This window comes from Mirounga angustirostris, unplaced genomic scaffold (assembly GCF_029215605.1).
Source record: "Mirounga angustirostris isolate CCGP_5_RB_7025 unplaced genomic scaffold, mMirAng1.0.hap1 SCAF_7, whole genome shotgun sequence".
NCBI classification, from domain to species: Eukaryota; Metazoa; Chordata; class Mammalia; order Carnivora; family Phocidae; genus Mirounga; species Mirounga angustirostris.
This window is the reverse complement of record NW_026991715.1, coordinates 33,979,100-34,005,452: the sequence shown is the minus strand read 5'-3', so window position 1 is coordinate 34,005,452 and position 26,353 is coordinate 33,979,100. Positions and strand designations below refer to the sequence as shown.

General features: G+C 48.4%; 1 long non-coding RNA gene across 2 annotated transcripts in view; it reads right to left on the bottom strand.

The window, feature by feature from the left end:
* LOC135365352 (uncharacterized) overlaps positions 1-26,353 on the bottom strand; it is a 61,005-nt gene that overhangs the window by 23,142 nt on the left and 11,510 nt on the right. For both annotated transcript variants that reach the window (XR_010413024.1, XR_010413025.1), the window contains exon 2: positions 20,047-20,268. This is a non-coding gene — a long non-coding RNA (uncharacterized LOC135365352). The remainder of the gene's footprint in view (positions 1-20,046; positions 20,269-26,353) is intronic.

The window sequence follows — 26,353 nt, the reverse complement described above, 5'->3', positions numbered from 1 at the left end:
GTGAGAGAGAGTGTGTGTGTGAGTGTGTGAGAGTGTGTGTGTGTATGAGAGAGAGAGAGAGAAGCAGTGGGGTTCTCATCAGATTCCGGAGATAAGTTCAGAGAGAAGCAGAGAAGGAACCCTCCCTACCTGACACTGTTACTCCAATTCAGGTCACTATTCCCAAAGACATCCTGTTCCAATTTAGTGGGAGGCACCACAATTAGGATTTAAGAACAGAGATTTTAATAAGACATTATCAAATTGGATTTAAATATAGGCCATCTACGCACTGGCCACATAACCTTGGGCAGGTGACCACCTCTTTTAGCCTCAGTTTCCACTGCTGTAATATAGGAGGAACACTGGTAATCTACACCCCATAGGTTGCTGGGAAAATTAGGAGATCAGGCCCGTAAAATGCTTATTAGCACAGTGCTTCATGAACTATAAAGCTCTCAATCAATGTTCTCTGTGTTATCACCATTGTTCAAACGGCCATGACCCGGCAGGCAGACCCCTCCCCTGACTGAGCGCGCCTCTGGCAGACAGCTAGCTCCACACAGGCAGAGAGGGGCTCTCACCCAGACTCTGGGCAGAAGCCTCAGAAGGAACAAGAGCCTGGAAGGCAGAGTCACAGGCTGCTCAGGGAGCAAAGGGTCCTAAGGTAAGCTGGCTCTTCACTGTCTGGAGGACCTACCAGGTCCAGGCCGAGGGAGGGGTAGAGCCCAAATCCACTCTGAGGGCAGGGGGCCAATGATCGGAGCCAGGCCCCATTTCTAGGAGGCCCATGCTGGAGGGGGTATCTGTAACGAGGCTCAAGGCCCTGCCTCACCCCAACCCACGCACGTACATACACAGTGCCCATCACGTCTCCTCTGGCCTCAGCCGCCTAGAGTCAGGGTCAGGGGGCCATGGTCACATCTCCGGGAAGTAGGACATGAGAAACTCAGGAGGGCCCGGAGCTGGTGTGCTGAGTCTGGGACGGAAGGAGGGCCTGGCCAGCGTGGGGACTAACGGGACAGCAGCACAGGGCTGTAATCCAAGGGCCAGAGACACCTGTGTCCTGACTGGCAGGCCCATGCCTAGTGACAGCCCATCCCACCGACTGAAGGCCCAGGCACCCTGGGCTCCAGGGCCACCCATGGCGGCAGGAAGCCCCACTGTGAGCTTCTCAGGCACCTGCCAGTCGTCAGGCTTCCCGTACAGACAGCCGGCCTCAGGGATCTGTGGGTGCACTCCTTGAACCACCTCTTCCTTCCCTCCCTGCCCCCAGAATGGCTTGCCTGCCCCAGGGCAGAAGAGTGTCCCCTCTCCTGCGTCGGCTCCAGGAATAGCTGCCTGATTCATTAGGCGGGCCCCTCCCAGAGTGGAGGCCAGAGACCTAGCTTGAGGTTGGGTTACTGCGTGAACGGCTCCTCTTCCACACCCCACCCCTATCTTTCTGACCCTGAGAAGCATCTGATCTGCTCTCTGGCAAACTTGCCCCTTCCTCCTCCAGCATCTAAAACAAACCCAAATAAGGCGACCATCGGGGGACTAAACAGCCACTGTCCTTCAAGTACTGATGCCTTTTCTCAGCCCAGCCCTAGCCCAGACTCATGTACACTCCCTCCTTCCTTCTTGGTTTGGGCCCCAGGGTGGCTTGCCTCTACTCGGCCCTCCCCTTTGCCTCTTGGAACCTCAGTGTCCTCACCTGTAAAAAAGCAGGGCTCATAGCGGTATCTGTAATGAGGCCCCAAAGAGATGAAAATGCATTGGCAACAAGATATGGCTTGATCCTCTCCCCTCCTGGGCCCGAACAGTGGGAGAAGCTAACAGTCAGCCCTGAGAAGAACAGAAGACAAAAGGAGCAGAGAATGTCCTCCTCCTTTGCAACGCCAAGGTGCATGGCCCCCACTACCTGGGGTTCCAAGCATCTCCTCTGAGGGCTGTTCCTGACCCAGCGCAGCAAGGATCCTTCTGTCACTACAGTCATCCGAAAACAGCCTTAGAAGTATCAAGCAGTGCTTAAGAAGGCAGTACTGAGACAGAGATGGGCCCAGGCGAGTGTTTGGAAGCAAAGGGAAGGCTCCCCAACAGTCCGTGCTGATGAGTGCCCAGGACAGCTTGGGGTAAGAACAGGAGACTTTGCCACAGTATGCCAGCCATCTTTTCATTTTCCCTTGTGTCACTGGATCAGAACAAGAACATAGGATTGTCTCAGAAATGGCTGCTTTATCGTCAGGGTTTCTAAATGCCCTACGTAGACTCAGAGTTCCTCAAGTGCAGGGAACAGGCCTTCTCTATGCGCTGCACCCCACCCCCCACCCCCACCTCACAGGAAGGCAGGGTGGGTGTAGGGGCATACGAACGAGGAGCATGCATTTTTTTCTTTAACACGCAGGACCAAGAACCTTCCAGCCACGGACAGGAGGCTCGAGTAAGCAGAGGCAGGGTCCCGGCCCCATTTTACAAGGGCTGCATGGCCCACGCTCTCAGGTCATGGGCTCAGAGTCCACTGGGGCACTGGTAATTCATAGTGTCCTTGACTGTGCAGAAGAGCTCTAAGTTGGCTCATCTGTGGATTTGGGGGAATTCCTAATAAGAAATTAAGAGAAGAACCATACAGCCATCAAGAAAAGATTTCACACCCAGCCATCTCTACTTCCTAACTGAACCAGACTGGAAAATGCAGAGGGACACTGGCCTAAGAAAGTCTCCTCTAGAGGTAGAGAGACCCATGACAGGACAGCTGAATCCAGCAAAGGCCATCACCTTCCAGGTGTGTGCATCTCACCGGATGCCGAGGGTCCCAGGACTAGGTCTAAACTGGTGCAGGGAAAACCAGTCCTTGTGCCAACGCCAAATGCCAAGGTATTTCAGAAAAATATTGCACTCCCGGAGGAAAAAAATTTACATATAATAATGCTAAATGCTGTACAAGAACTGGATAAAATGAAAACAAATGACAAGAACCAGCAGACATGGGGGAGAATACTATGCCTCACAAAGCTACCGTGGGGGTAGGACAGGAAGCCTCAACAGCCTCAGTGGTCAGTGGGTTCAGGGCTTTAGGCCCCAACGTGGAGCCAGATCTTGGGACAATGTCAAAAGACCAGGGCAACTTGGGTCAGGAGGGGCAAGCTCAGGAAGAGCCCGCATCCCGGAAGCAAGCCAGCTAGAACAAGGTGCAGTGCCTAACACCAGCGCCCACCAGCAAGTGACAAGGTGCCTCCATGATCACAAAGAAGCGGCCAACTACGTGTAGTCGATGACAGGTAATACACAAAACTGGGATCGTAACACACTGCAAAAACCTATCAAATATCAAACTGAAGCATGATGTTACAAGTGACCAGTGGTGCTTAAGTCCGAGTCTAAAATTAGATGGTGAGTAAAGCTCACTTTTGGCCTGCAAGACTCACCCTCAGCGGGGGAAGGGCAATTTATCAGAAACTGACCTTCAAAGACATCTTGCTCCTTGCGCTTTAAAACTCTTACCCTTGGGAACTAAAAGCATGAACCTGACCAGGTACTTGTGCATCCATGTTTATAGCAGCATATTCACGGCAGCCAAAAAAAAGTGGAAGCCCCACCCCCCCAGTGTCCCTCAATGGAGGAATGGATAAACCACACCTGGGGCTCCTGGGGGGCTCAGTGGGTTAAGCATCCGACTCTTGGTCGTCCCTGTGTCAGGCTCCTCGCTCAGCGGGGAGTCTGCTTAGAAGATTCTCTCCCTCAGCCCCTCCCTCCCTAAGGAGGGGAGGGCAAGGAAGGTGGTTAATGCACGATCTATGATTTCATACCCTGCTGAGCAGAAGGAAAGATGCCTGGAACCAGGGAATCGCAGAAACAAAGCAAGGAGAGAAAGAAAGAGACCAGAAACCACAAACTCCCAATGTCCCTGGCTCTTGAATATAAGACAATGCTGTCATAATTTTGGAAGCTAAGCAGAAATCAGGAAAATTATTATTTTCCTGGTTTTCAGGCACTGGGTTATAGGAAAAAATGGAGGGGAAGTACACTCTGAGGGGAGCTGGCTCTTTGCAACTTGCCCAAAAGAGATCGCCAAGGAGGTAGCTGTTGGGTCCTACCAGTTAGAGCCCAGGCACAGGCTTGTCCTGTTATCGGCCATGCTGCTCTGACTCACGCTGAGCGCTGGCCTCAGGAGTCCCATTCAAATAGGATTGGCTGCATTTTGTAACAAGGTAAACACTGCCATATCGTTTTTACTGAACACAAAGTGTGTTTTTTATCTTAGGTATACAGACCATAACCGGCTTCAACATGTACGAGATTCCCGTGTTACTGATTAACAGTCCTAGCAGATCTATTTATGCAAAACACCCCCGGTTGTTTCCTCCTTCCACTGTGAGGTTTAATTGTGCAAAAGTAAAAGAGCTGTGTTTTCACCTGACTGCACCTCAGGTTAGAGCCCTGGTGAGGACAAGGTGAGGTCTGAGGTCAGGGATGGAACCGATGACCATTCTCGGTGAACGTGGGGAGGTGATTCAAGGCAGACGGCCCACCCTTCTCAGCTCCCTGCCCACCATTTCAGAGCACCCATGGCCATGCTTGTAGATCTGGAAAGAAGTGTGTCACTTAGTCATCCACAACAATCCCTGCTGTTCTGTAACCCTGCCACATGCCAACATCGACCCAAAAGACAACAATAAGGGGTCCTCACCCATTGATATGTGACATTTGGTGAATGTGAGGCCAGAGACTCCCCCGGTGGAGAAAGGGAGACAGAGGGGTGGCCTGGTCTGTAGGGCTGTGACTTCAACTCTGTTAGCCTGGAGACAGGGCTGGAGTTTAGGGAACCAGCTTCCTTCTCTGGTCAACTGATGAGTTCTAGCTAGCTTGTTACTGAAGCCCGAACAAAAAGTCTCTAACATGACCAACCACCTTTCCATTGCCAGAAAATTTCCATTCCCAGAAAAGACAGGCTAATCCTTGCAATGAAAACCCTAAAGTGGGAAAGTAAGTGAGCTTAACCTTGGAGACGGAGGGGCCATGTGGGGAGTCTCCAACGTGTCAGGAATGACAGAAGGCATCTGACTGCTCCCCATCCACTGAACGGACTTCAGCTGCCCAGAGCAGCACCACCAAGTATGGAGAACAGGAGCATCTCAGCAAACTCGAAAGCCCAGCACATTCACCCCTCTAGCAGCTCCGCCATCATCACCAACAGGAGAGCCCCTTCCCCAGATCGCAGCACAAGCAACACCGAGAGATTGCTCCTGGGCCTTACTAGGAAAACTCACTAGGAACACTGGAGAGCGGAGGAGAGGGGGCCCTAGAGTAGGATACCCTGGGGTCCACTCTGGGTGTGACCACCTATCCCAGGGCTCAGGCTTCTCACCTACAAAATGGGGCTACTAATAGGACCTATGCCCTCACTGAGTTCTTCAGGGACTTAATGAGTTAATCCACAGAGGCCAGGGCCTAGTATACAGCAGGTACTCGGTGTTATGTTAGCTGCTCTTATTCCTCCCAAGACAAGAGATCTGAAGGTCGGAAGGCAGGGCTCCCTAATTGCGGAGCACCTGGAAGCAACACAGGCCTAATACAAAGCTGGGAGGGAGATTCTATGGACAGTTTTCGCTTGATACAAGAGTCTTTCTGCAGAATAAACAAGGGCCTCAGAAATGGGGTAAAAGAGGCATCTATTTCCCCGTGGCACTACCCAAGCAAGCTGGGGGTATAGACTTAGCTGGCTATCCTCTGAAGCAACAGCAAAGCGTTACTAAGAAAAAATATGAAGACCCTATCAGTTTTAAGCTCTTAAGGAAGGGAGTCAATCCCTCTTCTGTCAGCTGAAACCCTTCTAGAGATCTCGCTTAGCATAAACTCTCTTGCAACGGCTGAGAGTTCTTGGTATGGGAACCAGGCACTTTATCCCAGAGCGGATCAAGCTGACCAGGAGGAGACCTTCAGAGTCAAGCGAGTACAGGGAGTTCAGGGCCCAGAGGCTGGCTAACCCAGGGAGAGTGGACCCCACAGAAGATGCCTTCTCCAGATAGGCCTCTTGGGAGCCTTTCCTTCAGATCTATAGGCACAGGGCATCTTGCCCACAGCCTTGAGGAGTTCGTGGTTACCTGCGGCTGCCCAAGGGAAACTGGATGGGTTTGGGGGAGGGAAGATATTGATCCTTCATAAATCTACCCATGATACACACCCCACCCAAAAGCAAAAATACATTTCTACCTGTTAAGAACAACTCAAATACAATCTTGTATTCTCTCTAAAATCTGTCAGGCTACAAATATCCCAGACTACCAAAGGGAGTCATTTCAAGGGTAAATGGAAAAGCTCAGAGGGAACCAAAACACTACCCGCCCCCCACCAAAAAAAGAAGTCTAATAGCGATTTTTCCCTAAGGAAAGTGAAATCTTTCCCAGGCTACTCCCAATTTATGGCCTTTAATCGGGTATGTCCCTGGGAAAAGGGTCAGATGCTTGGGACCCCAAGGAGAAAGCTCTCCGCGTCACACGCACATCCCAGGAGCATCCCTAGTAGGACAGTGCGTGCACCTGCGCATGTGGGCGGGGCGGGGGTACGGTGGGGAGAGGGCTCTATTTTCTTCTTCAGCGGCAGAAAGCCTTTCTATTCCAAGGGCATCGCTAGAAGGGGTGCCGCCTTTCCCATCAGGATCTCAGCCTGGGCATACAAGTCCCCTTTGATCAAATGAGGAGAAAGCCACTGAGCCCAGCAGTGGGAAGAGGCGGGGAGCAGTAATGGCCTCTCACAACCAAAAGAGCTGCAGCCTGACAGCAAGCAGCAACAAGCTTCCTGCTGCAAGCTGGGAAGGCTTTCCGTCAGAGTCGACAGGAAAATCGCTATTTCCTGGAGGAGGGGAGCCAGGCAAGTCTGGAACAGAAGACCAGGGCAGCCTCCGGGTACTGCCAGGGTCCATCCATTGGTCTGTCTCTGCGGGTCCCTCAGCCCCCGGCAGACTGTTAGCTCAGCTCAAAGGGCAGGAGCAGGGTCGTCTTCACTCCCGTACTCCGCCAGGCTCAGCTCCTCCAGACACAGGGTCACCAGGCCCCAGGGTGATGCCTGCGACATCAGCATGGTCCATTTACGGAGGAGGCAATTCCCTTAGCCTCTCTGTGGCTCTGTTGCCTGGCCTGAACACTGGAGACAACAAAATAACCCACCTCTTGGGACTGTTAGGAAGAGTGTATGATGAGCTCCTTGAAAATCAGTTAGCACAGCGCCAGACGCAAAGTAAACAGACAACAGACTGTAGCTACTATTGTTGCTGTTAAAAATAAAAGGCGAAAAGGAAAAGCAACCTATATTCTAGAGTTTTACACTGTACTGAGATCTTTCAAAACAGCAGTACTTTGTGTGGGGGGTGGGGGGGTGGGGGGGGGAGACACTCCTGCATGAAGTCAGCAGTGAGGGACTGACGTCTAAAATGGAGCCCTCAGGGGCCTGGGATCGAGCCCCGCATCGGGCTCCCTGCTCGGCGGGGAGCCTGCTTCTCCCTCTCCCTCTGCCTGCCGCTCCCCCTGCTTGTGCTCTCTCACTCTCGCTCTCTTGACAAATAAATAAAATCTTAAAAAAAAGAAAAACCAGATACCCAACACCACTTTTACGTAGCATTAAGGTAGCTGCAAATATATGCCCTGAACAGAGACTAACACACTAGGTGAATTTCAACAAGGGCTGCATCATGAAAAACTGAACACAGGGCAAAAGATTCGTACCAAAATGTTAACTACTATCTCTGGAAGCAAAATTGCAGGTATTACTTACTTTCTATAAGAGCTAGCTCTGTAATTTAAAAAGTTATTTTAAAACCAAGGTCATGTTTCTCTGTGAGAGACCGGGGTGTAACCCCGAAGCAGCAGCTTGGGGTGTGGCAGAGATGCCCTAAGTCAGGGTGTGGGAAAAGCCATTCTCCTGGCCCCCAGTCATGCTGGATGGGGTCACCGCCCCAGGGTACCCGCTGTTGGGGTAAGCCCTCAACCAATGATGTGGACACGGATCCTCACCATCTTCACGAGACGCAGTTTAATCATCCTGTGTCCCTGGGGAACCACAATATAGGCTGAAGAGAGATTCCCCGCCCCTCCCCCCCCGCCCCGTGGCTAACCACACTGACCACTGGAAAGCAGGTGCCAGGTATCTGCAGGCGCCGTGCCACACCAGTGGGGGTATGGCCGGAGCCCAGGAGCCAGCCCTTCCAGCACAGCTAATGCCTAGTTCCTACCTGGAAGGGTATGTTCTAGGGACAGATCCCTGTCACTCTAGGTGACCCCACTCTCCCAGGGAGGTCCCACCACCACGGCCTTGGCTCCAATCCTAGAGACTGACCTACGCTATCCCACCTGCACCTTCCAATTTCCCTAGATGCCTTTCACCCAAAGCAGTTTTCCCTCTTACGCCCACCAAACCAATTTCCTCATTGTTTATATCAACATAACTTTAAAAAGCTTCTGCAAGAGGTGAAGTGAATGTACAGGTCATGTTTCAGGACTGGGTAAAAGGAGTCTTCGGGCAGAAAAGCCAGGCCACACCAGGATGGAAGGGGGTAAGAACAACGAAGCAAACTGGTCTGGGAGGCGGTGAGACTCCCAACACCTTCCGCTCCCCTGGGCCAGCCAGGTCTGGCCAACCCACCTGCCCCCAGTCAGCAGACATTGAGCACACCCCACGAGCCAGCTCAGTCAACTGCAGCTGCAAAGAGCAGTTGCCTTTTTATACTCCATTACCCCTGAGTGCTGGACAGGCCAAGGCTGTTGAAAAGGCAAAAGAGAGTGTTTTGCATAAAACATCTGAGCAAACCAGAAAGCATCTTGATATCCAAGAAAATGGAAAAATCCGAGGCCATCTTTAGGAGCCTACGGTCCCCCCGTGTCTTTGTGAGCATACTGTTTTCACACGATGCCCAGGTCCACGACACCTATAGCAGCCTCTAGAGGGACTGTCAAAGCGCTGGGCACTGCTGAGCAGATATGTCAAATTAAAAGACTGAAGTCACAAGTGTTGGAACGAGAGTCAAAGCTGGTACCAAGAGCCCAGTACATTCACTCAAGGCCAAGCTCATCTGCTTTCGTGAACAGAACAGAGGAGAGTTGCAGTTGAGTGTCCCCAGAAAGAACATATCTTACCCAGAGAGCCCACCTCCTTACTCCTGCTAACCATTAATGCTATTGCTAATTTTGACGTATTTTAAGGATGCTTCCTAATGGAAACCTGCGAAGAGCATAAAAGTTAAGAATATAGTTTGAAATCAGACAGACCTGGGTTCAATTTATGGCTCAGTGAGTTACTTTCTGACTTTAGGCGAGTTACTTCCTCTCTCTGAATCTCCGTCTCTTCATCTCTAAAATGGGAAACCACCAGGACTGCTGTATGGATTAAATTAAATAATGTAGACAAAGCATCTGAAGAACAAGATCTAATTAGAAATGGTAACATTTATTTAGTGCCTGGCACAAGGGAAAAAGGAAGATGAAGGTAGAAAAAAGTTTTTTACTCATTCGTGGGAGGCCACATGACACAGGGAAGAATGTCCAGCTCTGGGTCACATGCCTGGGGGACCAGGGGCAGAACATCATAACTTCTCTAAGTCCCCAGTTCCACATCTGTAAAATCTAGGAAAATACCACCTCGCCTGAAGGACTACAGCAAGAACTGAAGCCATGTCCACAAAGCTCTCAGCCCCGACTCAGGCTCTCAGCCGTGCCCAGTAAACGGCAGACACTGAGGGGCTTTGGGGTTGGACTGGTTTTGAATCCCAGCCCTGCCCATTCCTAGCTGGGTGACCATGAATAAGTGAGCCTTTTCTATGCTTCAGAGTCTTCATCTATATGATGGGGATAAAAAAAGACCTACCTCAGAGGGTTGTTCCCAGGACTAAATGAGTTAATATATAAAAGTGCATGACACATAGTAACCACTTAGGTTTTAGCTCTATTATTTAGCTATAGTTTTTATTATTTAATAATTAACAGTTACTATTAAATATTTTAAAACTTGGACCAGTGGGACTCAAACTTCTTGTTCCACTTTTTCTTTTTAAAAATTTTATTTTTAAGTAATCTCTACATCCGACGTGGGGTTTGAACTCACAACCCCAAGATCAAGAGTCGAATGCTCCCTGACTGAGCCAACCAGATGCCCCTCTGCTGGTTTTAATATAAGGATTGGTATCAAACACCCAGATTCTCCAGTCCCAGACTGAAACAAAGGCTGTCCAGTCAGAGGTTGTAAGGGAGTTCTATATAGTTCCAAGTTCCCAGAGCCTCTTTCCCAGGCAGGCTACCAGAAAAAGGCATGTATTTTTCAGCTGCTGATGAAACAAATTAGAAAGTCCTTTTCTGCCACTGGGCTCAAAAGCAATGGGCAACTTAAATTTTTCATTATGCAGACTCCATCTCAGTAGCTCTCAAAGGAAGGTGATTTGCACCCTGAGGAAATCTGGTAATGTCTGGAAACATTCTGGTTGCTATAACTGAGCAAATACTCCTGGCATTTAGTGGATAAAGGTAAAGGATGCATGAGACAGCCCCACCCATCCCTAACAAAAAAATTATCCAGTGGGGGTACCTGGCTGGCTTGGTGGGTGGAGCATGCAACTCTTGATCTCGGGGCTCTGAGTTCAAGCCCCACATTGGATGCAGAGATTACTTAAAAAATAAAACCTTTAAGGGGCACTTGCGTGGCCAGTCAGTTAAGCATCCAGTGCTTGATCTGGCATGGGTCACAATCTCAGGGTTGTGAGATCGAGCCCTGCATCAGGCTCCGCACTGGGTGTGTAGATTCTGTTTAAGATTCTCTCTCTGCCTCTGTGCCTCCCCACCCTCTTTCTCTGCCTCTCTCCCCCTCTCTAAAAAATTAAACAAATAACATCTTTAAAAAAAAATTATCCAGCCCCCATGTGAACTGTGAAGTTGAGAAACCGTGCCCTATAGGAAAGCGGCTTCTTGGCAAAGTGAGGGGGAAGGGACAGAATACACCACGACTCCACACTACGATGGCAGCTGGGTACAAACGACACGCGCGTGTTAGCAAGAACTGCCTAGGAAATAAAACCGCAAAAATGATTTCAGATGACGGTGTATCTGGACTATGTGCGGTATTAAAAAAAAATTTTCTGCATGAGTTGTTACTATGTTTAGGGGCCAGAGAAGAAGTGAGGGCCAGCACGAGGTGGAGGCAAGAATGCCTCAGAGCTCCATCGCTCAGTTCTGATCACTCGCACAGCTGATGGCCAGCCGGTACCGTGACGGAGCTCCAAGCCCCTGCGACACAACGAATACTCTGCTCTGAACCCAGGCTAATTAATGAAGACGGCGAGGGAGGGAAAAAGAAGTGCAAACAGTCTTTTCTGCAAATTCAAGCCCAGAGCTGAACAGCTTAGAAAAAGCTTATTCCAGGGGCGCCTGGGTGGCTCAGATGGTTGAGCATCTGCTTTCGGCTCAGGTCATGATCCCAGGGTCCTGGGATCGAGCCCCGCGTCGGGCTCCTGGCTCGGCGGGGAGCCTGCTTCTCCTTCTCCCTCTGCCTCTCTCCCTGCTCGTGCTCTCTCTCTCTCTGTATCTCTGTGTCTCAAATGAATAAATAAAATCTTTAAAAAAAAAAAAAAAAAGAAAAGAAAAAGCTTATTCCAGAATCTCACCTGTCCCCTCTCCTGCCTCTCTCTAAACTCTTCTTCATCTTTAATGAGTCAACAAGAAGTTACTAGGGAATCAAATGGTCAAATTAGACAAAGTCTCTGCTACGATGGGAGACCTTAATTCTGTAACTAGAGCCAAGATCACAAAATTACAAACCAGTGGAGGACAGAGAGCTGACCCAGACTAGGGGGTGGAAGGCAGCACTCAGCGCCACCAAAGTGACCCATAAGCAAGATGGGAAGGATTTAACAGGGGTTACCTGGGCCAAGTGTGAAGGCTTTTCACAACCATTCAGAGGAAATACCATTTACAAAAGCCATGTCGGAGGAGAGGCCTGGGGAGGCTGAGGAACTGAACCAGAATCTGGTAGCAGGGCCAGACCATGAAGGGCCTCAAGGCCTTTTGGAATACTGGCCTTTCTTCTAAGAATACTAGAAAACCATTAATGAGGGTGAAAAGAAATGTATAAATCCTTCACTTGTACAGTTCCTACTCTGGCAAGCCCAAAGGTTCGGGGAGGAAACTGCTGCGACCAGAACTTCTTTATCCTCAGTTAAATCAAAACCTCTGGCCTCTCACAAAGAAACCCAGGCCAGTAACAAAGCGTCCAAACTAAATGGAAGCCAACAGATCATTGCAAAGAGAAGGAACAGCTTCCCCTCCAAAGCAAGGACCAGCAAGTTCTCAGCCCAGTGGACCATTAAGGCCTATGTCCTCTGGGGAGGGAAAAGAGAGCCCGCAAGACGGCTGAGAGAAACAGCTGATGTCAGGGCCCTTGAAAAGAGCCACAAATTCCAGGAGGACCTCACAAGCAGCTCATCTTTCCCTCGTTGAGGGGCCCTGTTGAGGATGCATCACAACACAGTCAGCTCTCCCATCTGTCTCCAGCGGTGTGCTTTCATCTGCATACGTCCTGGGGAGTCATTCAGGAGATCTTCCCGAAGTCCTAATTACCAGCTATAGTGCTGGGTCTGGGGACCCTACTGCCTCCATCTCCTGCCCCTTCCTTATTCATCTCCCTCCTCCTCCCTCTCTAGAGGCCTCCATCCTCCTGGCCACTGGATCTGTCTCCTCTTCAGAGCAAAGAGTATACATGACTAAACCCATTTGCTAGGGTCAGAAACCACAAGCTTCTCCATTCTGACAGGCCTGGCTGAAGTCTTCAAGATGCTGGCCCAGCCCCACGTTGAAACCTAAGGGCATTCCAAGGAATTCCATGTAAACGCCATTTGGGTATCAGAAGAGTCAAATGAATGACCCAGGATATGGGCTAAGAGATGCAAGAGGAAGGACAAAGGTTAAATAGATTGAACAAAGACAAACTGGGGATAAGATAATAAAGGAGTATTTTGCAAGACCATTGAAGATATAGGAGACCAGCATAAACTGGGAGGCCAAGAAGGAAGAACCAAAGAGGCACAAGTACGCCAAGGGTGGACCTCAGCCAGATTCGAAGGCAGGGAGGGAGCAGCGCCCACGGCCCCCGGCACCTCTCCTAGAGGGGAGGCCATGAAGCGGTGTCAGCACAGGGACAGGCTCTCAAGTCAGTGCCAGGACTAGAGTTACTAGTTATTAGATGACTAGCTCTGACCTGGGCAAACTCAAGAGCTGTCCCGCCAATTAGATGGTGGAGGAGATACCGTGCTGAGCACCGGCAGAAACTCAGCTAGCAGCAGCTCCTGGGGACCACTGCCAGGATTCGGTGCAGAGCAGCAACAGAACCCCGACGTAAGGCCTGGCGGAGAATGACTCACGAGACACCCGCGCAGGGAAGGGGACACTCGACCATTCAACAAACAGTAGGAACCGAGTACTGAGCCTAACATTCGCAGGTACCTGCCATCGAGGAACTTCTACCCCGGCGGGAGGACAAAGGCAGCCAAGGAACACAGAAGAGTATGATGTGGGAAGGGAGATGAGAAGGGCAGGGACAGAGAGGGCCCAGTTGGGGTGCCACATTTAGGCGGAGGGCGAGCAGAAGAGGCGGGAAGGCCTCTCTGACTAGGTGACTGCTGAGTACGAACCAAAAGAGGCCACAAGGTGTGTAGATTTCTGAGAAAGAGCAAAGGCCCTGGAGGGCAGCCTGAGAAGGGGGGTGCAGAGTGCACAGGACGCTGCTGGCTGAGCGGGCCTTGCTGGCCCCTGGAAGGACTCTGGCTCCTACCCTTCTACCCGGAGGCTCTCAGGGGGTCGGGGCAGAAAACAGACAGCAGAGGCAGGCACAGGAGGAGGGAGACCAGGTCTGTGGCCGTGACTGCAGAGGAGGCCGTAGGAGCTGCCCCAGTTGCCTCATCAGGCCCGTGGGCAGATGGGGAATGACACTCAGCCACCGGCTTCCCGGCTTCCCCAGCTTGCCCCTGAAGGCTTCCTGGCTCACCGGCCCTATCCACCCACAAGCAAAAATTCAGAAATTTATGTGGGCTGAGGGGGAGTACTAACTTCCTCACTGGCCGCCAATGTGCCATCAACTGTGCAAGGAATAGTACTGCAGTCTTCACCACAGTCCTGTAATCCCCATTTCACAGAAAAGGAAACGGACGCCGAGGGAACCAGAGAATCCACCTGGATTCCTAAGCAGTGCAGCTTTGGGTGGCCATGCTGGGACACTGTCATCTGATACCTGACAAGGAAGGTCCTGAGCCGGACTTCATCTCTGCGGGGAAGGCTTCCCAGGGCAGTGAAAGGGCACAATCAGAGTTTCTGACGAAAAAAAGCATAAAAGGCTCAAACAAGCCACGCTCTAATTCCACACCCCAAGCCAGGTAGCCAGAGATGCCAGATCGTTACATTCCTTCCTCTTCTGTCCTCACGCGACTGAGGAGAGCAGTGTCAGATACCAAGAAGAGCTTCGAGAAAGAGAAATATGCCGTTCTATCACCACCCTGCCCCCACCTGATGACCTTGGACTAAAGGAGAGGCCACACGGAGCTTCTGGTTGGTTGGCCAGTGACCCAGTAGGGCACTGCCGGGGCAGGCATTCCCGTCCACACCTTCAAGTTACAAAGAACCATAACAAGGTCATTTTTAGTTCCTGATGGACAGGCCTAGAAACTCGGTTCAAAGGCCAATTGGGCTTTTGAACTCCATGGGGCCATCCCAAGGACTCTGCTGAAATAGAATTCATTCCATTTTTTAAAAAAGATTCTATTTATTTATTTGAGAAAGAGAGAGTGAAAGAGAGCATGAGCGGAGGGTAGGGGTAGAGGGAGAAGCAGACTCTTGTGCTGAGCAGGGAGCCCGATGCAGGGCTCGGTCCCAGGGTCGTGGGATCATGACCGAGTCGAAGGCAGACGCTTGACCGACTGAGCCACCCAGGCGCCCCAAATTTATTTCATTTTATTATTATTTTTTTAAATCAACACCTTGCCAGATTATCACAGTCCTACCCCAGAAGAACATGTCCAAAGCCCTGATATCTGGACTCCCAAGAGGTAAACAGCACGGGAAGGGGCTCCAAGGTCAAGGGACCCGGGCAATTCACATGAATTCACAACCACCTTTCAAAATGGTGGTCTTTCCACTCATCCAACACACACTTCCTGAGCACATCCGATGTGGCAGCACTGCCCTAGGTGAGGCAGAGATGCGGGAGAGAAAGACAGTCACTGTGAGGTTTCCAAGGGGAGGCAGGCATGCATAACCTGCCCAGGTCCTGGTGTTAATAAGGGGAGTTGAATCCAGATTAATCATGCTCCACTTTGCCTCTGCTACCAGGAAGCTGATATCCTGCTCTGAGCTACCAGGTTTTTGTGTTTGTTTTGTGGCGGTCGGGGTGGAGGGGGGGGGTGGCAGCAGGGAGATGGGAATGGGCTGCAAAGAAGGTATTATCCTGAGGCAGGGTTTGAGAACTGCTGTGGAACCTGCTGGACCACAGCACTAGGATGAAATAAGGAAAAGCATTTAGCTTGGACTCAGGACTTACAGCCTAGTCAAACTCGCTGACCCTGGGCAAGTCACTAAACCTCTCTGGGCTTCAGTTTGAATCTCTAAGAAGAGGGGGTTAGCCTAGCAAGGAATGGCAAATGGCTTCATCTCATCCAACAATTCAAGCCTATTCACAGTGGCTGCCCAGGGCGCTGGGCTAAGGAGGACTCTGAGGCCACGTTCGGGCTAAGCAGAAAGGGCCAGTGAGTGAGGTCTGCCAGGAGCTCGGAAGGGTCATCAGCCTCGGTGCTCCTCTGAGGACTTCCGGGGCTGCTGCTGAGAGGTAGCTGAGGGGGTGGCATTTTAATTTTGGTGACCAAATTTTTAAAACTCTCTTTCACTATTTCTAACCAACCCACAGAACCTTCCTTCAATAAACAGATTTCCTGATAAAAAAACTGGAGATACTGTTGTGTTTCATTTTTCCCTTTAAGCCATTCCGTAACTATGGCACGGTCAAGAGAGCCTAGAAACAGTTGTGGTAGAGAATATGGCTGACCTTAAACGTTCAAGGGAAATAAGAGAGGGAAACAAAGCCACTAAGAGTAGAGAAGGCCAAGATTGGTTCAGAAAACACATAAAGACAGGAGCATCTAGTGATAAGCTCTGGGTCTTGTAAGTGATGAATCACTGAATTTTACTCCAGAAACCAATATTGCACTGTATGTTAACTAAAATTTAAATTAGAAAAAATAAAGATGGTAGCATCTAAGTGTGGGTATCTTCTGATCCTCTGCCCCCCACAGTCAGGTTGCCACAGGGCTCCCAGCCCCCTCTCCCTTCTGAAGCTTCTGCGAAACCACATGGCTTCTCCACACTACACACGCAAGCCAACCCGACAGCAGCCTTTCAGACATGCTATAAACATAAAGCCTGGGGGAGAGTTTATAAATCTCGTTCAAGGGTAGAACGTACACACAGTCAACCCAGCACCCCGGTTATCATCTATGTTCCAGGCCCCGGCAATGCCATGGGGAACGGAGACGGGTCGTTCAAGCCAAGCCCTGCCCCAATTACAGAATCTCTAACTTGGGATAGTCTGTTACAGAGCAATATGTCGACCTTCCACCTGTGGCAAAACGCCGTCCATGCTGGTTGGGCAAGATCTGACTATCTGAATGGGTCTTTTGGATCTAATTCCTTGGGCTGAGGTTGGTTTCACGTTCTTCTTGGCCAAATGCTTTTGTTTCCTGAGTTCCTGTTGATACAGCATCCCTAGTCTTATTTCATTAGGATTTATCTTACCACATATCTAAGACTATTAAAGGAATTTCCCCCCTGCTTTTTTCCTCGCAGGGTTTTTGCTCCTTGCATTGTCCTTGTCCCGTCAGAGTCCCTTTTTTGTCTGTTCTGGTCACCATCCACCATTTTGGAGCCTTTACTCAGGTCTCTGGTGAGCCTCTATTGTTGGTTAACACTTAAGGCTGAGACGCTGTCACCTGCAGCCTACAGAGTCCTGACTAACCGCCAATGGTGAAAGCCTACACTAGGACAGTACCAGCGCGGCTGACTGAATTCAGACATTAAGGAGGCAGACTAGACAAAACACAAAAAGGAAGGGAACTCAGAGAGGGGAGGTGCTCGGGAAGAAGCCTGTCCGGGGTGCAGCTGAAGCATGGGGGACTGGTAACGGCTACACATAAAGATAGGAGCATCTAGTGATAAGCTCTGGGTCTTGTAAGTGATGAAGGGGTGGGACACACAGGGAAAGCTCCACGGAGGAGTGACATTTTGTGTCACCTCTGAGGTGTGTAGGTTGGGGCAGAGTGGGGATGAGGCGTGGGGAGTGAAGGAAGCGGTGTGGCAGGGAAGAGGCCCTGCGCGCTTCTAGATGCTGATGACAACAGCCTGGGCTCAAAGTAGATGTGATGACTGATGAGACAGCCTGTGTGTGGGGGGGGCGGATCTTGTCCGTGGGGAGGGCTGGGGATGACGTGAACTCTGTTGGGAGCGGAGTGCAATGTGGTGCAGTGTCTGCCAAGATGGTGACCAACGACTCCTCGGGCTCCACATTCCCATGCTGTTCCTCTGGAGACCGCGTTTATCTTACACAAACGTTTGTAACGGCCGCTACTTACTAGTCATAATGGCCAAGCGTAGTGTCCGTCGACTAATGAATGGATAAAGAAAATGTGGTGTATCCATAAAATGGAATATTATTTGGTGACACAAAGGCATGGAGGACTGACAGATGCTTACAACACAGATGAATCTTGAACACCTTACACTAAGCGGAAGAAACCGGTCACAAAAGGAACACCTAAAGGCAGCAGCACCTAGTGATGAGCACCGGGTGTTATGATTCCACTTACAAGAAATGTCCAGAACAGGCAAATCTACGGACATAAAACAGATTAATGGAGGGGGAGGGTTAAGGAAACGGGAGCTATTACTAAAGGATATGGGTTTCTTTGGGGTGATGAAATGTTCTGGAATTACAGAGGTGATGCTCATACGACTCCGACTATACTAAAAACCACTGGATCGTACACCTGAAATGGGTTATGTGTATGGTATGTGAATGATTGCTCAATAAAGTTGTGACCAAAAAGGGTGGGGGTGTCGATGACATCTAGTTCCTCTCCCACTGCATCCAGCCAGCCCCATCAAGAGAATATGGGTAAGCGATGCTGGGTCGGTTCTGGGCCTACCCATGAAAAGGCTGGCAAGCTTCCACCTTCACCCTCTTGGAAGTGAGTTGCCATGTAAACAAGCCAGGCTAGATGACAGACAACAGGTAGAGAGGCGCCTCGTGGAGGTAAATCAGGACCCCACTCATGTGAATGAGGACATCTTGGGACATTCCAGCCCCAGCCAAGCTGACAGCTGAATTAAGTGACCCCAGGAGAGATCACATAAAACCAACTAGAATCATGAGAATAAATCACTGTTGTTTTAAGCCATGGAGTTTTGGGGTGCTATGCTCTATGATGGATAACTGACATACCACCTCTCCAAGCCCCGGGTTCCACCTCTGTAACGTGGGATTAAAGCCATAGGGCTCTTGGGAAGGTCACATGAGGCTAACAGCAGGCACCAGGCTCAAGAAATACTAGTTGCTATAGTTATTATTAGTAAATACCATCCCCGGAGCCCCTGGACATACTGCAAGTACACCGCCCGGGAAGCTCCATTCCCACAAGCACCTGCTACCTCCAATCACAGGGCTTCCAAAAAACTGGTTTCCCGAGAAAAACAAAGGTATTTTTTACAATTTCTGTAGTACAAAAGATGAACTTCGAACCATAAAGAGACTAAGAGTCTGCTTCGATTAGCCATCTACCCAGCTACCTATCCATTCAACACACCTTTATTCAGTCCTTACTGATTGCCAGACACAGATTAACAGCAGCTCAGAAGACCTTCCCTCACTTGAAACAGCAACAGTTACCACGTAGGGGGCTGTTAAGCGAATGGGCTACACACTTGCACTTCAGCTAGAGATGTACCTACAGGCGTAGATAAAATCTAAAACCATCCCCCCGGAGAAAAAGGTGATAGGTACAGATTCCGAAGCCAAACCATCAGGATTCCAATCTGGAATCTGCCCGTTAGCGTGGTGACCTGGAGCATGTCATTACTCCCCTCTGTGACTTCATGACTTCACCTTAAAATGGGAATAACCTCACAGGATTGTTGCAAGGATTAAATGTTAATGTAAATAAAGCTCTCAGGAGACCACTGGGCACACAACAAGCACTCGGTAAGAATCAGTCGTTTTAAAAAACCTGAAGGCGCTGTAACACAGCAACTCTTCTGCAAACCCAAAGGTTCCAGAACAGTCCTAACAGCCACCCGGACACCTAGCACAGTGCTCCTCAAGAGGTTTCCTTTCTAATCCTTCACAGACTGATACTTTTTGTAAAATGCCAATCACCTGCTTGAATGTCACAGGCATGTCCAATTGCTCTAGAAGTTCTTCCCTGGTTACTCTCACGCTCTGTTCTTCTCACAGCTGTCCACAGACGGGCACTTGTCTGCACAGCCGACTTGGAGTAGCACTGTTCTAGCACACAAGGACTCACATGCCTGCTGAAAACTCAGCTCGCAGGTTCAAGAGAATTATGAAAACACAGCAGTAAAGAAAACCAACCCAATAGCCGGGGCAAGAGGATGACTTGCGGGTCAACAAACCAAGAGAGAGAATAATCTAGACAGGCCAAATCTAAAAAACAAAAGTGGCTGCCAGGGCAAGAACCCACCTGGTACTCCCCCCCGCCCCCGCCCCGCCACCCCAGCACTCCAGAAGGTGCCCTCGGGAAACATGTCAACCAGGAAGTCATCAGCCCCAGAGGGATAAGAGACATAGAGAAAGTAGACAGAACTGACTCAGGCCTCCCGAGAAAGAAGTCCTTCTCAGGAGTTAGAAACCACCCTAAGCAGTCACCAAGCTTTGGGAACGTCAACCACGGCACACAAAGGCCTGAGTTCCTTCTCTGCCAAACAAAACATGCAAACATTTCCTCTGGTGACGTGGGACTGTGCCCATGCACACCCACATATACACACACCCTGTTCCCAGTACCTGTGGTTTTAGGAGGCTCCTGAGGTCCGCCCTGCCAGCCATACTGAGGGTATCCTTGGTAGGGGTACCCCTGAGGAGGTGGGTAGGGTCCCCCCATAGGTCCTGGAGGGTAGCCCTCTGGTCCCATTGGTTGTGGTGGATAAGGTGGGTACGGGGCCGTCGGACCAGGGCCCGGATACGGTGGAGGGTTCCCTGGGTTCATCAGGGACCTGCAGAATGTACCTAAGAGACAAATAATGAAAATTATTTTCATCTAATCCGTGGAAATCATTAGGAAAAAAATTTCAACTCAAGAGACCATTTACAAAACACCTTAGAGGTTACAACCCTCTTGTAAACCTTCATTTCTGCCCATTCTTTCTTTCTCACCATTCCCCCAATGGACAAATATCTTCTGTACTTGTTTATTTGCCTTCTGCCTGCCTTCCTCACTAGACTGTAGGCTGTGACAGCGGGGATCAAATCACCTGTGGATCATCACCATGACCCTGGAGCTTAGCATACTGCCTGGTACAAGACAGAATTTTCTTTTTTTTTTTTTAATTCTCTGGAATGTCCACAAATGTGACTGCATAGCTCTAGGAAGAAAGCAGCAAGTGTAACAGAACTAATTATGAGTCAGATCAGGGGGTGCTAACCCAGCATGAGAAATCCTCCAAAAAACAGGGCCGGGCCACACTGGGATCTTCTAACAAACAACACTACTGCGGTGACCGACCAAGGACCCATGGCTCTAAGCAGCTGAGCTGTGTGCTTAGTCCTCACTGGACAGAGGGCACTCAGATCATCCAGTGTCCCAGGACTCTGGAGGGCTCACCAGGAACCCTCACCTTTGTGTTTAACGGTGCCAGTTCTTGGTGGTTTGCCTTTGTGCGGAAGGCCATTGCTTCCCAGCCCCCAAAGACTCGTTAACCATTCTCTTGACTGTGCCTGACGTTACAATGACCTGATTAAGAGCATTCCTGGGGTATGCAAAGTACATACTCGGATGAACCCGGTATCTGTCATCGTGCTGTGTTGTACTGTTACCCATCTGCAGTACCGATATTTAACTCTTTACTCAGGAGTCTTCTATCCCCAACTAAACTGTAAGTTAATAGAAGGAAGACTCTTATAGTCAAAATCTAATAATTTCACTATTAATTCTTCTTTATAACAGTAATCAATAAATTTGTTAAGTGACTCTGTATGTATGCGAAGAACAAAATAACCATAAAGTAAGGTTCCCTAGAAAATCCAGATTAAAGTAATAGTGGACTCTGCAGGTTGCCCACACAACAACCATATCCCCCTTCATAATAGTGGTCAGATTTCCAGTCAGGTATCCCCATCCATTCGTCCTTCCATAACAGCTCCAGGATGAGCCCAGGGTAACCTAAGCCAACCCAGGTCACTCTCCCACTTTTCATGAAAATTGGTAGAAGGAATTCAGGACTAAGTCAATCACAAATGGCATTCCTTGGCCAATGGGACTGGTTCTGACATGGTTTGGTAACTAAAAGCTCGGGGCTCTTCTAACACACTCCCAACCTCCCTTTCCCCTAACTCAAGCACACACAAAGTCTAGCAAGGACACAGCCGAGAGAATTGCCAACAGCCGATCTGCAGCCCTGAGGAAGCCAGCCCGAAGATGAAGAGGCGCTCCAGAAAAGCAGAGCAGAAAGAAAAAAAGAAAAGCGATTCCAGATGACTTTGTAACAGTTCATAAATCAGGCAGAAACCTAGACTAACCTCAACTACCCCTACAATTTCCAGTTCTAGGAACCAGCAGTAAGCAAGCTAATGAGCCCTTCCGAGTGACATTCAAGCAAACATATAGTTATACAGTGCTGACCGTGCCTGGCGCCGTGCTAGGTAATGAGGTACAGAGAGAAACATGGCTCAAACGCATCCCTTGGGCAACTGGTTAAAAAGGCAAACATAAGGGTAGTGATTTTTAGAAAAGGTGGTAAACAGACAGCTGGGCAGGAATAGGGGCTTAAACCCAGTAGGAGGAGGTTGAGAGTGCCACTTGAAGGAGGTGATTATAAATTGAAACTTTCTAATATGGAATCAGAATAGCTTGAAGGTCTCTATTTTGACCACATCTGTATTCTGTCCCTCATTTTAGAGACTTAGTTTTCCAGGGGCCTAACAGGGATTCAGAAAAAAACTCGAGTTCTTTCCCTTCTCTGCTCTCGGCCAACATGGCATCACACTCTGACCCGGGAACGGCCTTTCCCCTTACCCTAACGCAAAGGCTCATGGTGACTAACACTGCAATAATCACACGAATCTGGGGACACGTACGTAAGTAACCCCAAACCACGTCTGCATTTCCTCTCTTCTACTAAGAAGGCTGTGGAAAACCTAGTGAGCCCTGGTTTAAAACAGAAATCAATCTCATTGACTCTCCCTGTCCCCCAAATGGCCATTCCATTATTTACTTTTTAGGTCACAGAAGTAGAACACAGCCATCATAACTACGCTTTCCAGAAATTCAGTGTATCAGGGTGGGGGTGGGGGCTCCTCTGAACTGAACTAATCCCATCAAAACTGTATTTTATCTTATTAGTCCAACAAGACCCTGTAGTAATGATCATTCTCACTCTAGCAAAGTCTGGACCAAACTCTGTAGACACTGTCCTTGAGAACAGCAACCCAGGAGAAGGAAAAAAGAACAAAGTACATAGAACTATTAAAATTTCAGACCTCAATGTTTCATGACTTTTCTGGATCCATCTATTTGCATCTATTCCCCATTATCCTGTGCTGTTCTCTCTCTCTGAAACCCTCAAAACTCTTCCAAAATGTTTATGCTGTCTCTCCTTCTCCCTCAATAGGTTTCCCCCTCAATTTTGGTATGTACCTTTCTCCCTCTACCTGAGGCATCATTTAATGTCTAGGGAGAAAAAAATCCCAAGTGCTACTCCCAGAGGCACTTATAAAGAACATAAACCATCCAGGGGCTCCAGCTGCCACGCCTCCCGCCCTATGGTGTCCCTGTGTTCCCAAGACACCCAGTCATCTTAAAGGGATAAAAATCTGGACCTATCATCATTTCCCTCTAAGTAGTATTAAAAAAAAAAAAATCCCAGTAAGAGAAGAGGGAAAGACACAGAAACAGCACCTGTGCTGAGATCAAAGATCCTGGGGCTGGCATTTGCAAAGCACAACTTCACCTCATGGGAATCAATCCGGAATCCCAAGTTTGTACAGAAGCCAACCGAAGTAAAAAAGATCACCTAACACTGATACAGCCCAGTACAAACCACTTAATGTAATCAAAACACAAATGACCTTTAAATTCAAGGTATGATACTTAACTCTGTAACATGAACATTTTCCTTATAAATTTGGTCAGGTGAAATGCAAGCCCTACTATAACAGAGTGTGTTACGCCAAGGGTCAAATGTAAACTGGAAACTGTACTATTAAAGACAAATCAGGGGCGCCTGGGTGGCTCAGTTGGTTGGGCGACTGCCTTCGGCTCAGGTCATGATCCTGGAGTCCCTGGATCGAGTCCCACATCGGGCTCCCTGCTCAGCAGGGAGTCTGCTGCTCCCTCTGACCCTCCCCCCTCTCATGTGTTCTCTCTCATTCTCTCTCTCTCAAATAAATAAATAAAATCTTTAAAAAAAAAAAAAAAAAAAGACAAATCAGAGCTCCAAACGGGAAAGCTCAAATCAAGCAGCAGTCAAGATCCATTAATAGACCACACTGAACAATGCTATCCAGCCATGCTCAAAGTCACAGCATCACCGGTCATTCGGTCATACAATGGGAAGACCAGGAACTATGCCTTCAGAAAGTGGTCCTATGAGATAAGACCACTAGAAAGGACCTCAAAAAAAGTAGAGACACAGGAAAGAACAATATTTTTCAAAGTTGTTATTTTTTTTTTGAAGATTTTATTTATTTGACAGAGAGACACAGCAAGAGAGGGAACACAAGCAGGGGGAGTGGGAGAGGGAGAAGCAGGCTTCCCGTGGAGCAGGAAGCCCGATGCGGGGCTCGATCCCAGGACCCCGGGATCATGACCTGAGCCGAAGGCAGACGCTTAATGACTGAGCCACCCAGGCGCCCCAGTTGTTATTATTTTTTAAATTACAAGATACCTGGTAGCCTGGCACTGACCCTGAAGGGAGAACAGTGAAGAATTTTCCTCTGGAAAAACTAAAAAGTGCCCATGGAAGAAGTATTACGGATATGAGTATTTGAAGAGACTCCAAGAAATGACTCACCACCCAGTCACCCCACAGCAAAGCCCAGGCACACAGAACTTCTAATTGACTTCTTATCGCTTAATACATAAATGAATGGACAGAAATTATCACACATCTGAGTAAAGTCTGCAACATAAAAGAGCAAAACAGAATAGGAAGAAAAAATTTAAATGTCCAAAAGTTAAATTATGGTACAGCTATATAGTTCTTCTGCATTTTTAATGGTTTTTGAAGCATGATGTAGTATTAAGTATTAAAAAAATTTTTAAGGGGCGCCTGGGTGGCTCGGTTTGTTAAGTGTCCAACTCTTGATCTCAGCTCAGGTCTCAATTTCACAGTCAGGAGTTCAAGCCCCATGGTAGGGGGGCATGAAACCTACTTAAAAAAATTTTTTTTTAAGCTATATATTCAGCATAATCCCATTTTCATTTTTTAAAAGATTTTATTTATTTGAGAGAGAAAGTGTGCATTAGCACGTGGGGGGCGGGGAGGGACAGGAACAAAGGGGCTCAATCTCAGGACCCTGAGATCATGACCTGAGCTGCTCAACCTACTGAGCCACCCAGGAGCCCCAATCCCATTTTCTTTAAATATTCATAATTAGATTAATGTACAGAATGAAGATGCCTACAACAGACCCATACGGTAGTCACCTGATTGTACAGAAAGGCACCACTGCAATTCAGAAAATAAAAATCAGTCTTTCCAAAAAATAGTGCTGGATATTCTTGCAGAGGGGGGGAAAAATGAACCTTGATCCCCAACGTTATAAACAAAAAATAATTCACGCTACATCATGGGCCTGTATATAAACACTACAACAATCAAACTTTCGCAAGTATATAATATATTCATGACTTCGGCACTATTTACCTTATGACCCAGCAACTCTGCTCTCAGATGTATAAGTGAAACGAGTGCATAAGAACATTCAAAGCCGTTTTATTTATAATAGCCCCAAAGTGGAAACTGTCCAAATGTTCGTCAACAGCAAAACAGATAGCTTATGGGATATATAAGAGAAAACTGTCCAGCAATAAATAAAAAAGAACAATTACTCCATGCAACAGCGTGGATGAATCTCACAGACGATGACGAGTAGTAAAAGGAGCCAGATTCAACAGACTTCACACTGTATGATTCCATTTATATGAGGTTTGAGAACAGCCAAAAGGAATCTACAGATATTGACTGGAAGAGGCACAAAGGGAGCCTTCTGGAATGATGGAAGTGTTCTACATCTTGAGCTGAGTCATGTTTACATGAATACTACAAACTCATTGAGTTGTACATTAAGATTTTCACACTTTAAGTTGTACAGTAACAGCAGACAGAATTTGGCTAGGAGGAAAAAACATTTATAGTGGTTTTCCCTGGGTGCCACAATTATGGGCAATTGTTATTTACTTATATTCTTCTGTATTTCTGAAAGTTTCAAGAAGGGAACCTATACAGTCCAAAAAAAAAAAAAAAGTTCTCTTAGTGCTTTTGGATATTTTCATGCTGTTCACTTTTTTCTTAACCGCTAGCCTGCCTCTGCAGACCTATCTACCCACTTGCAGCACCCCGATATCCCTTCCCACTACTCATCTAACCCTTGTTGGTAACTGATTTTATATCTGCTCTTCCCTGCTTTTTACAGGAATTTCTGTAATTATGATTCTTTTTTCACAAGATACTTCAGCTACTTAAGTTCTTCAAGTGTCTTCTTTCTGCTTCAAACTAAGATGTCACTTGTCTGAGTACCGGACGTGGGGTTAAAAAAAGGAAATTCTCATGATTGCATGGAGACTTCCCCCACCTTGAAACTGTTCTTATCGTCAAAGCCAGAAGTCATGCTTATCCTTCCATCCTTATAAATACTCCTTCAGAATTTATAAAATTATCTACTCTAACGACCTCCCTTGGTGTCTTTTTTTTTTTTTTTTAACTCCTTCATTAGCTGGTCTTTTAACAGGATCTTTGTAAAAAGATTTATATTCTAGGTCCCTCATTTTTTCTTGATTCTTGTACCCATAATTTTGGGTATGGTTTGTTGGGCTAAAAAAAGCTTTAGAATTACTGGTTTTGTGCTGCTCTGTCCTCTCAGGTTTACAGTTTTC